Source organism: Arvicola amphibius, chromosome X (genome assembly GCF_903992535.2).
Source record: "Arvicola amphibius chromosome X, mArvAmp1.2, whole genome shotgun sequence".
In the NCBI taxonomy this organism is placed as follows: domain Eukaryota; kingdom Metazoa; phylum Chordata; class Mammalia; order Rodentia; family Cricetidae; genus Arvicola; species Arvicola amphibius.
The window spans coordinates 120,204,617-120,220,716 of record NC_052065.1 but is presented as its reverse complement, the minus strand read 5'-3'; positions in this window follow the sequence as shown (position 1 = coordinate 120,220,716).

Genomic DNA, 16,100 nt, shown 5'->3' with positions numbered 1-16,100 from the left:
CAAGAATTCAATCACTTCTCTGGACTCTGCTGGCACCCTGCCCGGCTCCCCCGCGCCTCCCCCCCCCCCCGCCCCCACACACAGGGAGAGATCCACACGTGCACCTACGAAAAAAAATTAAAAATTTTAAAAAATGGCCTATGAGGGACTGGCAATGGATTCAGCAGGTCAAGGAGCTTTCCACTAAACGTCACAGCTTGAGTTAGCTCCCTGGAACTCACTTGGCAAGAGGGGCTACTCCTGCAGAGATGGCTCAGCAGCTAAGAACATTTGCTGTTTTTGTGAAGGATCTAGGTTCGATTCCTAAGGCCCACATGTCACCAGACTCACAGCTGTCTAAGAAAATTCCAGTTTCAAGGGGTCCTCTTCTGGTCTCTGAAGAACCAAACAAGTGATGCTGGAAAAACACCCAGCAAGACACACAAAAGCAAAGGAATCTTCGACGGACGTCAGGGGGAGGGGCAGTGTAAGCCTTTAATCCCAGCACTCGCGAGGCAGAGGCAGAGGCAGAGGCAGAGGCAGAGGCAGAGGCAGAGGCAGAGGCAGAGAGGCAGAGGCAGAGGCAGAGGCAGAAGAGGCAGAGGCAGAGGCATTGGCAGAGGCAGAGGCAGAGGCAGAGGCAGAGGCAGATCTCTGTGAGTCCGAGGATCGCCTGGTCCACAGAGTGAGTTCCAGGACAGCTAGCACGGTTACATAGAGAAACAGAAAGAAAAAAGAAAGAAAAGAAAAACAAACAAAAAGCCCAGAGAACTGCCTTCCAAAACTTATGACTAGGAGCAAGTATGTGAAGGTACAAACACGTTATTCAGCGCAAGGGGGAGGAGCAAGACCTTTAAGGCAGGAATGGGCGCGAAGTCACAGGCGGGAAACGGCCGGCCTACGCGTGTGCGTGCGCGTGCACGCGTTCGAGCGGGAAAATTCACTTTCTTTCTTTTGTTTGTTTTTAAATGGTTTATTGCGGCTGGTGAGATGGTTCAGCCATTATGAGCGCTTGCTGCTTTTCCAGCGCACCCCACACGAGTTCCACTTCCAACCTCTACATCGGCGGCTAATACCTCCTTGTAATTCAAACACCAGAGCGGTTTGGCGCCTCTGATTTTACTGGGCATACTCAATGCAGACATACCCTCACACAGAATTAAAAACAAAGCAAATCTTTTTAAACGGCCTTATGAACCATGCGGGAAGCCTAATCCCCTGGTGCTGATTAAGGTTCTATATGTACTATTTTCTCTGCACTTATATTTTCTATCTAGCTGAATCTGTCCTCAGCAAGGATCAAATGCAGACTGCTACAGTCACCTAGCCTCCAGAAGGAACCGTCTAGCTATGTGCCTATGCAAGTCACCCTCCCTTCTCCACCAGGAAAACGGCGCAGTTCCTGAACGTTTCTCCTTAACGACAAAATTTTGTGGATAAGAAAAACGAGCAAAGCACCCCGTACTCGCTGTAGGTTTGAATTTAGTTGCAGATTAAGGAGTTTCGAACGTCCACCCGAAAACCCCCGTTTTGGCAATCCATTTTTTTCCAGTGCCGAAACTTGCTGCAAGGCTATGGAAAACTATGGTGTACCAGTTGAGCCCCCTCACCACCGGCTAGCAGGTTCTCCAAAAGCTCTCACCAACGGGAAACTCAGCTTGTCTCCTACCGTAAGGGTCGAGGCAACTTCACGAAGGCTGCTTTCTCCGGATGTGAGGTCTCTTCTCGTGCTCGTTCACTGTGCCCGCCCAGAAAAAGTTCCCGGTGGCGGGAACTTGTGGGTGGGCGGGGAATGAGCTGTGTTTCCGGGGTGTTTCCTGAGGCCACACCCAGTGATCTCTCTGTTGTCTCTATGGTTTCCGAAAGAACCGCGACTCATGATCTAGGTTTGCTTTTCCTCTTTTTTCTTTTCTTTGAATGTATGAGTGTGTGCATGCTTGTTTGTGCATGCTTGTGTGTGCATGCCTGTTTATACTCACTTTGCATTTATGTATGCAGTACTTGTGGAGGCCAGAAGAAGGCGCAGGATCCACTGGAGCAGAGTTTCAGGCAGCGAGAGCCAGTTGGGAACCCAACTCACGTTCGTTCTAAACGCATCAAGCCTTTTGCATCAAGCCTTTTAAACTAAGCCATCTTTTCAGCTTCTCCCTCCAGTTTTTCAGTCAGTTCAAGAAAGAATTAATGCTATGGAGTCTTGAGACCTGCTGAAAATCATAGAAGCCCTGAAAATGGTTGGTAGTCTAGGGAATATGCAGTTTACCAATTCCAGGTTCTAAGATACCCCTTCTCCAGTCCCTGAAGCTATGCACATCCCAGTTGTTCCTGGTGGATATCTTGTAAATGTTATGATCATTAAACATTTCTGCGGGATCCCTGGCAGGCAGGGGCAGCGGTCCAGGGCACGAGACCATGCAACAGGTCTCCAAAGGTGGCTCGGTCTCCTGGGCGTCCCTGGCGGCTAGCCATGTGGGTGGTGGGCAGGCAAAAGACAGACAGGCATGCCATATACAGTAAAGCTGGACAATTATCAGGTGTGTTATAGGGGGGAATGGAAAGGGGAGAAGAGGGGAGAGAGGACAGAGTGAGAGGAGGAGAGGTGTCTCTCCAAGAGAGAGACAGAGAGATGGGAAGAGAAGCAAGAGGCTAAAGCTGCAAGCAGGAAGGGAGTAGGCGTGGCTAGTCTCTTAAAGGGACAGAACAGTTAATTACAGGAAAGGATAGCCCTTTCTGCCCAGAAGCTACAAAAAATAAGGAGCATAAGTTTGAACCATCCCTGCACTGGCACAGGCTACATAGTCCTGAGTTCCAGACAGAGAGCTGGAGCTGCCTTCATTATGCTTCTCCCTAGCTTTATTTAGTAAGGTAGATTAGTCTTGGTCAGAGCTCACCATAAATCACAGAGTTCTTTTAAAATTTTTTAGACATTTTCTGGTTTGCTGGCAGTCTTTTCTAACCATTACTTTATTCTTACATAAATTTGGACCTTTTCAGGTACGTTCCATTTATATTTTCTCTTGCCATATTAAAAAATTGTGGGGCTGGTGTAATGGTGTCCCTTTAAAAGACAAGCCATGCTTACTCCCTGCAGCCTCTCTCCCTCCCTTGTCATCTTGGCTCAGGGGACGCACAGGGGACCAGCCACCTTGGTTTGTGGACCTGTCGCTGGTCTCAACCCCACAGCAAGCTGTTGGGGACCTGCAGCAAATTCATAGCATTTGGTGCTGCAACTCGGATAGGCCCTCGCACTCCAGTTTCTCTCCAGAGATTGGGAGGCTGAACCAGGGTATTTTTCCAACTCCCACCACCGGCTTCCAGGCTTCAATCAGTGAGTCTACCCTGTTCTGCTGTGGTTGCTTCCCTTCACTACAATTGTGTTTGGACTGACAGGGGTCAGTCAGCTCACTCTAGCACTGCAAACTCTGTGTAGTGCATTCGACTGGGGCCCCAGGGTCCCTTGGATTCTTCCTCTTTTTTTTCCATTTCTTTCTTTATTTCCCTTGCTGTAAAAAGCTGCTCTGAGCTGTTATTCCCAAGAGGCCCCAAGCGTTGCTCACCTAGGGAACTACATTTCCCAGGAGCACACGCTCCCAGTGTCCGATGCGAGGGACCCCTCGTGCAGGTGCAGAATGTAACATAATGTAACGTTTGATGCACGTGCGTGGGGGTCCCTTTAAAAGACGAAACGCCGTGCGTTCGCCCTCTTTCCCCTTTCCTCCTTTCACGGTGGAGCATGCTCCACCATCCCTGCAATAAAGCCGGTTGCATGTGGGCTTGTTGTATCTCGAGTTTCCTTTCGACTCCACGGGACAAAAGAACAACCGAAGAAAGAACAACAACACTTTGGTGCCGACAACTCGTGAGACCCGCCTGCCCTGGATTTCCACCAGAGGCCCAAGCTCCGGATTCTGGTGCTGTCCGGACCTCCGCCTCCCTCTCAGGGCACGGTCAGGACTGGGGATCTTCTCTGCAACTACCCAAGTGCTCCATCTGCCTGGACGCGGCTCCACAAACAACACCGGCTCCTAATCGTGAGTTTTCCCTTGTGGCTAGCATAACCTCCCCTTCTAACCCGGGAATTGATGGTTGAGCTCCCGGAAACCTTCTGGTGTTTCTAGGGTTGGTGGGGGACTTCTCTGGTTGTTCCCTTTGCTAGTATTCACTCCCGGCTAGCATCCTTGGCTAAACCCGTGTCTGAGATGGCTTGGCCTTAGAAAGTCCCTCAGCCCACCTGCCCCTGGGGGCCTGGGGTCCCCAGCTCTCTTTCTTTCTCTCTTTTTTTCGTTCCTTTCCTGTCTTCTCTCTGTACAACCGCTACGGTGCGGCAGGCTGCTACGGTGCAGCTTGGCCTTCGCTGTGTTCCTCCTGCCCGGGGAGCCGTCCCTCTCGTTGGCTTGAGGCATTGAGCGGGGCCGCCTAGCACTCCACTTGTGAGCTCAGACGCCTGTTCACAAGTCCTGAGTGTTCGTGCCATCTGCATCTCGCTTTCTCGGGGAGCCGTCCTTGGGAGGCTTGAGGTGCCACGGTTTTTTTTTGCGGGTGTTTTCACGGCCTTAGCCATGGGTAGCAAGCCGTCCAAATCTATCCCTCCTTCCTAATCCTAGCCAAGCCAAGCCTGCTGCCATCCTGCCACTGAGGGAGGTGGCTGGTGCAGACAGATTGGTTAGGATTCATGTTCTGTTCTCCCTGTTGGAACTTTCCCATATAGCCAAATTACTTGGGTCCTATACATCTAATCCTACCATTTTCATAAAGTTTCAATATATTGCTCAATCTTACAACCTTACTTTGCACATCTTTATGATTCTGTCTAACAACTTGTTTCCCGAGGAGCGCAGGCAGGTCTGGGAGCAGGCCAGACAACAAATGGACAAAGTTCACCAAACTCTAGCCTCCCACCCTCCAGGGGCAGAGGTGGTCCCAGATCAAGAACCACACTGGGATTATAACAGTCCAGGTGGGATCTTGGACAGGGACCGATTTTTAACTTGTCTCCTGACGAGCCTCTGTAAGGCTGCCCTCAAGCCAGTAAATTATTCTAAACTTTCAGAGATTATCCAGGATACAAAGGAAAATCCTTCTGCATTTTTGGAACTCCTTACGAAAGCCCTGCTGCAGTTCACGAACCTGGAACCAGAATCCCCAGAGGGCAGACAGCTACTAATGACTCACTTTTTAAATCAATGTTATTCAGACATCGGGGCCAAGCTCAGGTGTTTGGAGAAGGACCCTTTAACCCCACAGGCAGAAGTCCTGGAGAAGGCTTTCAAAGTGTACCACACACGACACGACAAATCTTGCAATCACTGTCACATGATAGCTGCGGCTGCTTAACCGACCGAGGTGACAGGCTACCCGTCCCTTCCTGTTCTTGATGTTCACCCGCCTCCTGGAGTGCGTGTACCACCAGGTCCATGCTTCAAGTGTGGTAAGAGGGGTCACTGGGCCTGAGGATGCCCTATTCCCCATCATTGTCCTAGGGGACCTTGTCCAAGGTATCACAGGGAAGGTCACTGGTCAGTAGATCGTCCTCATGTGCTTGATGGCATGGAGGCACTGGACCCTAAAAATCCCCAAGTTGGCCTATTGGGTTTGGCCCTGGGTGACTGAAGGTGCCTGGGCTCCTCCCTTAACAACCCAACTGCTACTGTCATCTGCAGTTAGGAGCCACAGGTACTTCTCACTGTGTCAGGACGGCTCATCTCATTCCTCTTGGATACCGGAGCAACGTATTCGGTTCTGAGGGAATTCTGGGGGCCAACTTCTCCTTCAAGGTCCCCTATTGTCAGGGTAGGGGGACAGCCTTATTTACCTCAACAGACTCCACCACTCAATTGTGTGTTTAGAGGTATTTTTCTCACTCATTCATTCTTAGTTATGCCAACTTGTCCAGTACCCCTTATGGCGAGAGACCTTTTAACTAAGGTTGGAGCCTCCATTTCTTTCGCTCCCCCATTTGCTTTATTCCAGATTCGTCGGTGATACAGCTTCTTCTCCTGGCCCTCCAACCTTCTGACATGAATGCATCTTTTCCTCTTCCAGCCTCCCAAGTGGATCCTCTGGTGTCTGACACCCAGAATCCCACCGTCGCTAAACACCATTCCCCCATTGTTATTCAGTTACAAAACCCCACCAAGTATATTACTCAAGCTCAGTAGCCCCTCTCTTCCCAGAGCCTCATAGGACTTAAGCCTATTATCTCTGACCTTTTGAGAAAAAGACTGCTCTGCACCACCTCCTTCCCCTTTAGTATCCCTATACTGGCTGTTAAAAAACCTAACGGGACTTATCGTCTGATTCAGGACCTCCAGCTCATTAACTCTGCTGTTGTTCCTCTTCACCCAGTTGTCCCTAATCCCCTTACCCTTCTGTCTAATATTCCTCCAGGAACCTCTCACTTCTCAGTTCTAGACCTCAAGGATGCTTTTTTCTCCATTCCCATCAGCCCTCAATCTCAAAACATCTTTGCCTTAACCTGGACTGATCCTGACACTAATTTTTTCACCGCAGGTCACCTGGACCGCCCTTCCCCAGGGATTCCGGGAAAGCCCACACCTCTTTGGCCAGGCTTTGGCTTCTGATCTGCTCTCACTGTCTCTCCATAAATCAAAACTAATTCAATATGTAGACGACATTCTTCTGTGCAGCCCGTCTTCGGAGATCGTCAAGACAGACACCGCCATCCTATTAAATTTCCTATCCAAAAGGGGCTATAGAGTCTCACCTTCTAAGACTCAATTGTCCACCACTCAGGTAACATATTTGGGATTAGCCATAACCCCAACCCAAAAGGCTATCACTCTGAACAGAAAAAAACTAATTAATCTCTTGCAGTTCCTTCCACCAAAGAAGAGGTCTTATCGTTCCTGGGAGTGGCTGGTTTCCCGCGTTCCTGGATCCCCTCCTTTTCTCTCCTCGCCCGTCCCCTATAGGAAGCAGCTCTCGGCTCCCTGCACGAGCCCCTTCTCCCTCCTGTTACCAAACCCTTCCAGAGACTTCAACGGGCCCTTATCCAGGCCCCAGTTCTTCATCTTCTGGATTTAACTTGTCCTTTTTCTCTTTATGTAGCAGAGAAGGAGGGATATGCCCTTGGGGTCTTAGGACATCAATAGGGACCTTCTCTTGAGCCTGTAGCATACCTGTCAAAGAAGATGGATCTCACCACTCAGGGCTGGGCCCCCTGCATACATGCTTTGGTGGCTGCTGAGCTTATTCTTGAGTCAAAGAAACTAACCTTTGGGGCGCCCACCACAGTCTTCTCTCACCATAATCTGTCCAACCTCTTAACTTACAAAGGCTTACAAACTCTATGCCCTTCTTGAGTTCTTTCCTTTCAGGTGGCACTGGTAAAAGATGCCAGTTCACGTTTCAATGCTGCCCACCCCTTAATATCTCAAATCTTCTACCTTAACCTAATGTTAATGATTCCCCATACCACTCCTGCATAGAGATCCTAGAGGATCTACTGCCCCACCCCTCACATATACAGGAGGGCAAACTGTCCCAGGCCACTTATACCTGGTACACAGATGGCAGCTCCTTTTTATGTGATGGGACCCATAGAGCAGGCTATGCCATAGTATCGGATACAGAGATAGTCGAGGCAGGGGCACTCACTACCCATACTACTAACCAGCAGGCTGAGCTGATAGCTCTCACCCATGCCTTTCAGCTAGCAGAGGGACAATCTTTAAATGTCTACACAGACTCTAAGTATGCATTTCATATCCTCCTGTCCCACGCAGCTATCTGGAAGGAGCGCGGGCTTCTTACAACAAAAGGAGGATCCATAACTAACTCGGGTCATGTCATGGACCTATTAAAAGCCTCCCATCTCCCTAAAGCTATAAGAATTATTCACTGTCGGTCTCACCAGTCCGACAGTTCTATTGTTTCCCAGGGAAATAATCGGGCTGACAGGGCAGCTAAGACAGCAGCACTCCAGAGCCCAGATCTACCTCAGTCTCCTCAGGGAGTCCTTACAGTGCAGCCCACATTCTCACAGACACCTCCTGACACCCAACATATCCTGTCCTACCTACACCAGCTCTTTCATCCTAATAACAAAGCTCTACTGCATTTTGTTAGGACTCATCTCCAACCCACTCCTGAGGATATAAGGTTCCTAAAAACTATCACTGCCTCCTGTCAGATCTGTCAAAAGTCAGATCCTAAGACCAAATACCGTAGCTTCCATTTTCCTACTCACCAGGCCAGGGGCTCTCTTCCAGGAACTGACTGGCAGCTGGATTTTACTCATATGCCCACAGTCAAAAGAATTAAATATCTCCTGGTTTTGGTGGATACAATGTCTGGGTGGGTTGAAGCCTTCCCCACCACCAACAAGAGAGCCCAGACAGTCTCTGATGTTCTTCTCCGAGAAATCATTCCCCGGTTTGGAATTCCAATCTCTCTTCAATCAGATAATGGCCCTGAGTTCACTTCCCAGATCTCTCAAAACCTGTCCAAGGCTCTTAACATTCCCTGGCATTTCCATATCCCATACCACCCTCAGTCTTCAGGTAAGGTAGAACGGACTAATAACCGCTCTTTAAAAGACGCCCTTGTTAAAATGTCCCAGGAACTTCACCTTGACTGGGTAAAACTATTACCTCTGGCCCTCCTTAGGCTTAGAGCCCTCCCCATAAAGCCCCCTTTTCATCTCACCCTTCGAACTCATGTATGGGCGGCCGGTTCTAACCTCCGGACTCCCACCTAAAACCTTCCCCCTTCCTGACTACCTGCTCATGCCACTACTAACCCATTTACGCTCGCTACTGTGGGATTTTTCCGATCACTCATTACCTCAACCATGTGCTAATCCATCTCTACCAACGACTAAAATAGGAGATCAGGTATTGTTTCCCCCTCCAGGTCAACGTCCCTTACCCTTTTACCCTAAATGGCAGGGGTCTCCTCAGAGTAATTCTTTTGACTCCCATAGCTGCTAAGCTCGAGGGAATTCCTCACTGGATTCACCTGTCACATCTTAAACCGTTTACACCTCCAGCTCAAGACAATCTCTCATTCATGGTAACTCAGACAGGACCTTGCTCTCTTAGGTTCCAGGGGACACCAAGTTCAGCTCCCCTCACTCCAGTCCAAGGGAAATAGTGGTCCCACCCTTCCTCTAACCCTCTCATGCCAACACACTCTCCCTTCTCCTTTTCCTGTGTGACCTCTCCAAATACTTCCAGTGTCACTTTTAAATTTCCAAATAACCACTCAGCTGTCGTTACAGGAATCATCATCAGACACGGAGCCAAAGGTTCAGGTGGTAAGCAAATCTTAACAAAGTTCCTTGACATAACAGGTTCGCCACTGACTGCAGCAGGATCTCCTGGATGTTAAGGTAATGCCCAAAACATCATACACAGTTAAGAATTTATTTCTTTTAGGACATTTTCTTTAAGCTCCAGGGAGCCTGCTTGCCCCACCTGAATGGACTGGACATGAACGGAATAAGTACTCAAACGGAATAAGTATCATTTAATTTTTATCATTCTTGGCCTCAAAAACCCTGAAGCCCCCTGCCTCAAAAACCCTAAAAGCCCCCCACTACCTCAAACCCTGAGGCCTCCTACCTCAAATCTCCCCTTTAATTTTTTCCCTTTCGTAACGTGGCTTTTGTTTTTCAGCATCTTACAATGACACAGTTCCTCAAGACACAGACAGATGCAGTTTCAGTCAGCCATCCTAGGATGCCAGCAAACAGGACACAATCACCAGGACACCTCAGACACCCGGGACCCCTCGCCACCCACAAAGTCAGCAGGAAGCATTTATGAGAGACCGGGCTACACCCCCATTCCCTACCCATTAAGACCCTCAACCCCCAAATTTTTAATAAATCAAAAAGGGTGGAAATGTTATTTCCCAGGAGGCCCCTGAGCGTTGCTCGCCTAGGGAACTACATTTCCCAGGAGCACACTCTCCCAGCGTCCAAATCTAGGCCTTCGGGCAGGAGCAGAACGGAATGTAACATTTCAAGCACGTGTGTGAGGGTCCCCTTTAAAAGCCGAAATGCCGTGCATTCACCCTCTTTCTCCTTTACTCCCTTCATGGTGGAGCATGCTCCACCCTCCTTGCAATAAAGTCGGTTGCACGTGGCTTGTTGTATCTTGAGTTACCTTTCGACTCCCTGGGAAAGAAGAACAACTGAAGAAAGAAGAACAACATGAGCAGCCTTTGGCCTTTCTGCCTTCTGAGTCACCCCGACCAGATCCAGCCAGGCCATAGCACCCCAACAGGGGTCAGAGGACGACCAGCTCGTGGGTCCTGTGGTGTTCGTGGCAATTTGCACCCTGCCTATGGAGGGAGATGTCTCTGTTATAGGCCTTGTGGTATCGCTGTTTTGTGGGTTTTCACAATTTTAGCTGTTTGTAACGAGTTATCCGTGTCAGTCCCCCGGCTTTTTAAAATTCCAGCCTGCTTTTTCAATTTTAGCATGGTGCAGTTTTTTTCGGTTCCAGCCTTTTGCTCTCCTCTGTGGCTTGTAGCATGGTGGCTCAGGCAAGGGGTGGATCACACCTCTAGGTCTCTCTTATTAAGCTTAAAATCCCCGCAGCTCAAAAATTTTGACTTTTCCATGCAACATGTGGCTGCTGCCATTTTGACTGGGGTCAGGTGACTTCGCCACCATCTTGACTGAGAGCCAGGTCAGGTGACCAAGTTCTCCCATCTTTACTAAAACATGCCCTGCCTTGTCCCCTGGTTTACTTATGGTTTTTTAACTAAATTCTTCCTGTTGACTTTGTTACATGTGTTTTTGCAGTGGCATGCCTTTGGTAGGGCCCATAAAGAGCTTCCACTTTGCCCAATTTCTGTTCTGGCTCTCTGTGTGTAATCATACATGTAACTTAAATACACCTATGCTTAATGTTATAATTGTTCATTACATCTCATTTCAGACTACAAAATCATAAGTCTCATTTTAAACTAGTATGTACTTTTAAGTCTCTTATATTTAATTCAACCCTCATTTAAAATATATTAAGCTGTTCTCTACCATTTTCAGTTCTGCCATTAACCATCTATTGCAAACAGTTTCTTCTTTCTGTATTTTACGAGTATAAATCTTAGCTGTTAAGAGCCAGTACAGTCAGGCTCAGACCCAGCCTTCCAGGAAGATTCTATACTGCAGCTATACCTAATAAACAACCCTCGACTGCTCAGAGATCTGGGGAATGTGATATTTAAATATTTAATTATTAAAAAACTTTTCATAACAAAAAGAGACAGGTTGGCTCCTAGCAGCAGCACTCTATTTCCTCCAAAGATGACAGAAGACAAATGGGCACAAAACAAGGTCCATCTGCAGTTCTCTTCAATTGCCAAGTGCAGACCTCTGGGCAAAACTGCCTTTCATCTAAACTAAAGATCTCCAGACATGGACAGAATCGCTGAAATCGACAGCCTAGCTGCTCAGGTCAAGGTAGGCCTGTCTTCCTACAGTTTTCTTAGCCCACAGCGTCTTCTGTGCCTGGATGTGGCCAGCACCCAGCCTTCTCAGGTTCCCCCTCAAAGATGACACCCACAAATAAGTAGTCTTAAGAATCCGCTGCCCCAATTCCTTCCACCTATGGTGCCTAATCCCCCACTTTTTCCTATAAAAAAGAGGTGGGAATGTAATGCTATCTCTTTAAGAGACAAGCCACACCCGCCACCGCCACACCCACTCCCTGCAGCCTCTCTCCCTCCCTCGCCATCTTGGCTCTCTCTTGGTCCCCTCTAACTTCCCTTCTCTCTCTCTCTCTCTCTCTCTCTCTCTCTCTCTCTCTCTCTCTCTGTCTCTCTGTCTCTCTCTGTCTGTCTGTCTGTCTGTCTCTGTCTCTTTCTCTCTCTTCTCCCCCTTTTTCTTCCCCTCCATAACCCACCTAATAGATATCTAACATTACTTTACATGGTATGTTTATCTGTCTCTCTAGCCCACCCACTGCAGTCACATAGAGACCTATTGTTTGGTCTCGTACAATGTCCCTGCTTGGGACTGGCCACTTTTGGGACCCCGGCAGCTTGCAGCAAACCCATTTGCATGGTGTTCCTATCTGTCTGCCCCTTGCCCACCTGCTGCCCACATGGCTAGCCTCTGGGGACACCCAGGGGACCAGCCACCTTGGTTTATGAACCTGCTGATGGTCTCGATCCTGCAGCAAGCAGCCGGGGACCCTCAGCAAATCCATAACAGCTGGTGAGATGGCACAGAGGTTAAGAGCACTGACTGCTCTTACAGAGGACCCAAATTTGATTCCCAGCACATATACAGTGACTCACACTCACGTGTAACTCCTGCTCCAGGGGATCTGATGCCCTCTTCTGACCTCCACAGTGACCAGGTACATGCATGGCAAACAGACATAGATGCAAGAAAAACATTCATACGGTAAAAATAAAGATATAATTTTTCTTAAAATTGCAATGTAGAACTTGATTTCCACAGGGTTACATATGTTATCAGTGGCAGATTTCAAAGCATGGATTTAGGTCATCTGTTTTGATGTTTTTTGTATCTTCTGCCAAATTCTGTTTTCCTGAAGGACAGCAAGACAGTAAGTAGTGTTCCTTCATGGCCTCTGCTGCGGTTCCTGTCTCTAGGTTCCTGCCCTTCTTGAGTTGCTGTCCTGATTTCCCTCAGTGATGGAGTACAACCAGAGAGTTGTAAACTGATACAAGCCCTTTCTTCCTCGAGTTGCTTTTGGTCATGGTGTTTGTCCCAGCCATCGACACCGAGACAGGTTTTATACAATACACAAATGCTGTCTGCTTTGGCCTAATGTATAAATTACAAAAGATTTTGTTTAGAAAATGGAAATCATAGAGAAGACAATCTAAATTCTTCACCAGTAGCCCCGTTTTCTAGCCTTTTGAGATATATGGCCCATTTTCCCATTATTTAACATAGTTTTCTAGTAATTTTATGTGTATGAATGTTTTGCATGCATGTATGTATGTGTATAACATACATGTCTGGTACCCAAAGAGGTCAGAAGACTGCATCAGACTCCCCTGTAACTGAAGTCACAGGTGGTTGTGAACTACCCTGTAGCTCAAATTCTAATTGTTCTTAATAATAAAAACCCAGAGACAGATATTAGGGGGTGAAAGCTGAAAGATCAGAGAAGCAGAACCTTCACCCGCTACAGAGTTTTTACCTCTACCAATGCTCAGACCAAAGGTCAACCCTGTCTCTACAAATCCTCAGACTGCCTGCTATCTCAACGAAACTGCAGACTGCATCCAAGCTCCTTTCTCCTCCCCCCTTACATTCCTCTCTCAGCCCAGCTATATCCCTTCCTGTCTCCACCTCCCTACTGCTGGAGTTAAACATGGGTGACTCCCAAGTGCTGGGGTTAAACGTGTGTGACTCCCAAGTATTGGGATTGAAAGCCACCACTGCCTGGCTCTAATTCTCTTTAAGATTGGATTGATCTTGTGTACCCCAGGGTAGCCTTGAGCTCACAGACATCCATCTGCATCTGCATCTGCCTGTGCATGTGCATCTTCTGCCTTTTGAATGCTGGGATTAAAGGTGTATGCCACCACCTGGCCACTATGGCTGACTAGCAGCCCGTTCTGCACTCTGATCTTCAGGCAAGCTTCATTTGTTAGCTCATAAACAAAGTATCACTACACTAACCCTTGGATGCTGGGAACTGAACCTGTTCCTCTGTAAGAGCAAGTAAATGTTCTTAACACCTGAGCCATCTCTTCAGCACACATTCTTTTTCTGTCCTTTGAAAGAGGGTTTTAAACTTTCTATATAGCTAAAGTGGGCTTGAACTCCTGATCCTCCTCCCTCTACCACCCAAGTACTGGAATTTTAGGTCTGTGCTACGATGCTCACCTAATTACTGAATATTATCAATATTTCTTACCGTGCTTTGGTTTTTACTTGCCTTGTATATATAAAACTATAGAGCATCTTTTCTTGTGTTTATTTCTTTGTATGTGTTTTTGGATAAAATCCTGTTTGATCATTTCCTCACTGTAATAATAATTTGATTTTTGTGTAGGTTTTTTTTACCTGCTTGTACTTATGTGCGCCACATATAGCTGTGGAGAGGCAGATGGCATATGGAGATTATGGATCATTGTGAGCCACCAAGTGGATGCTGGGAACTGAAAACAGGTCCTCAGAGAGATCAGCAAGTGGTCTCATCTTCTGAGCCAACTATCTGACCCCTTCTTAATGATTCTTGCCATAGGGAGATGACATGGCCAGGACTTCTTGCCGTCAGGGACAAGATTGTGGTCATCTGTCAAGCAGTGTGCGGCACATTCTGTATTCAGGCAAAATGCCTAGTTCAGGACTTTTCAGAAAAGCACAATTCAGACTCAGGTTTTCCACTTTCAAAATAACAAGAGAAGTCTGTTCGGGTAGACTTACTGCTTTTCCCGTCCTGAATAGGGAAACTTCTGATTACATCAGGCCAAAAAACATAACTTGCATAGTGCATCAGTAAGGATCTGTCCAGAGTGAGCAGCCGGGAGAGGTATGTGCATACTGGCGTGGAGACTCTGTCCAAGTTTGGATGACAGAAACCAATGTATATAAGCTGAATTGTAAGAAAGACCCAGAAACACTCCAGGTAACGAGCTAGAAGCTTCTTTAATGTCACAATCATTATAATCCCTTCTTTTATACATGAGATATTGGAGGGGGGGAAGAGGAAGAACTTGAAAAAGGAAACCATTACAACATGTTATCAGCCCTATGAAATTTCTTTAACTCAATGGGTATGATGTTCCTTTATTCCTAATGAGAGATACACTATGCTGTAGAACGATCTTCCATTCATTTAAATAGTGCCAGCTAAGATTCAAAGGCAGCCAGCAGAATTGGAAAATCCAGAAACCAAGTTAATATCAAAGTGGGCTAAGAATCATCTGTCTTATACTGAAACAATTTTCAATGAAAGAAATAAAAGCCCTGCATGGTAAAATAATCAGGGCAATTGTCTGATAAAATAAAATATTCAAATAAGATTCTCACTGTTCCAATGTAAGATAATAGGTGATCTATATTCAATTAAAATTTCAATGGACAAAAGGCACGGAACAATCTGAGAAAGGGAATCTAAAGGAAAAGAAGAATCCACACAAAGGAATAAAAAATGAAAAGGAAATTAAGGATACAGTTATAAACTATCTAATGACAAGCGCATCAAAGGAAGTTTTGGTATACTTAGTGTTGAACGAAGTTATGTCAAAATATCTGGAATAGAGTGAAAGAAGTGAGCCAAGGAATGTTTAACCTTAAGTGCTTACAAAATAAGAAGGAACCATCTCAAATCAATAAATTCTCACCCAAAAAACTTAAAAGAACAACAAAACCCAAAAAACCGCCAAAGCCAAAAAGCCCAGATAAACCTGAAAGTGTGCAAAGCAGAAACGCTAAATAGCCACACACTCTTGAGTACCCGTACTAACCGCCGAATTTTTAATTTTCCATAGACTTTTCTATTGGTTCACTTGTGTGGGGGGCGGGGCTAAATTTCCCTGCTCAGTGTCACTCATTGCATATAGCAGTGACGTCAACAAAGCCTTGAGTCTCATTGGCTGGACAGTAGTGGCCTCGTGCAGTCTCCCTGGAGAGGGCGCACACAAGAACCTGGAAGCAGCCCAGGAGGTACCCTGTCCGAGGCTCTCCTCAAGTTGGTAGGTTAGCTGCTAACTACCATCTCACGGAGGCCAAGGAAGTGAACCTGTGGGTCTGGAGATCTCAAGCTTCATCAGAAAGCCGCGGTGTTGCCCAGGCCGGTGGCAACTATGCAGAGAATTCTGCGCGGTATTTTAAATTTCTTCCGGAGGCGGGCTGAATCTGATGGAAAACTCCAGATTCAAGGTAATCCTTTGGCTCTGAGAGTCAGTCCCCCGTGTCCCCCACCTAAGGAGAACCCTCAGAAAGGGTCTCCTCCACCATGAGGTGCTGTGGGGCTTGAATAGCAGGGAGGGACCCGCCGCCGCCGCCATGCCGAGTGGCTGTTAAGTCTGAGGGTGTCCCTGAGTTGCCAAGAGTTAGGCCAACAGTGAACTCTCCCTAAGCTCCCTTTGTGTACCAAAGCAGGAAGCTGTTTGGATGACCTCAAAGAACACGTGACACGAGTCTTTGTGGGCTGTACTGT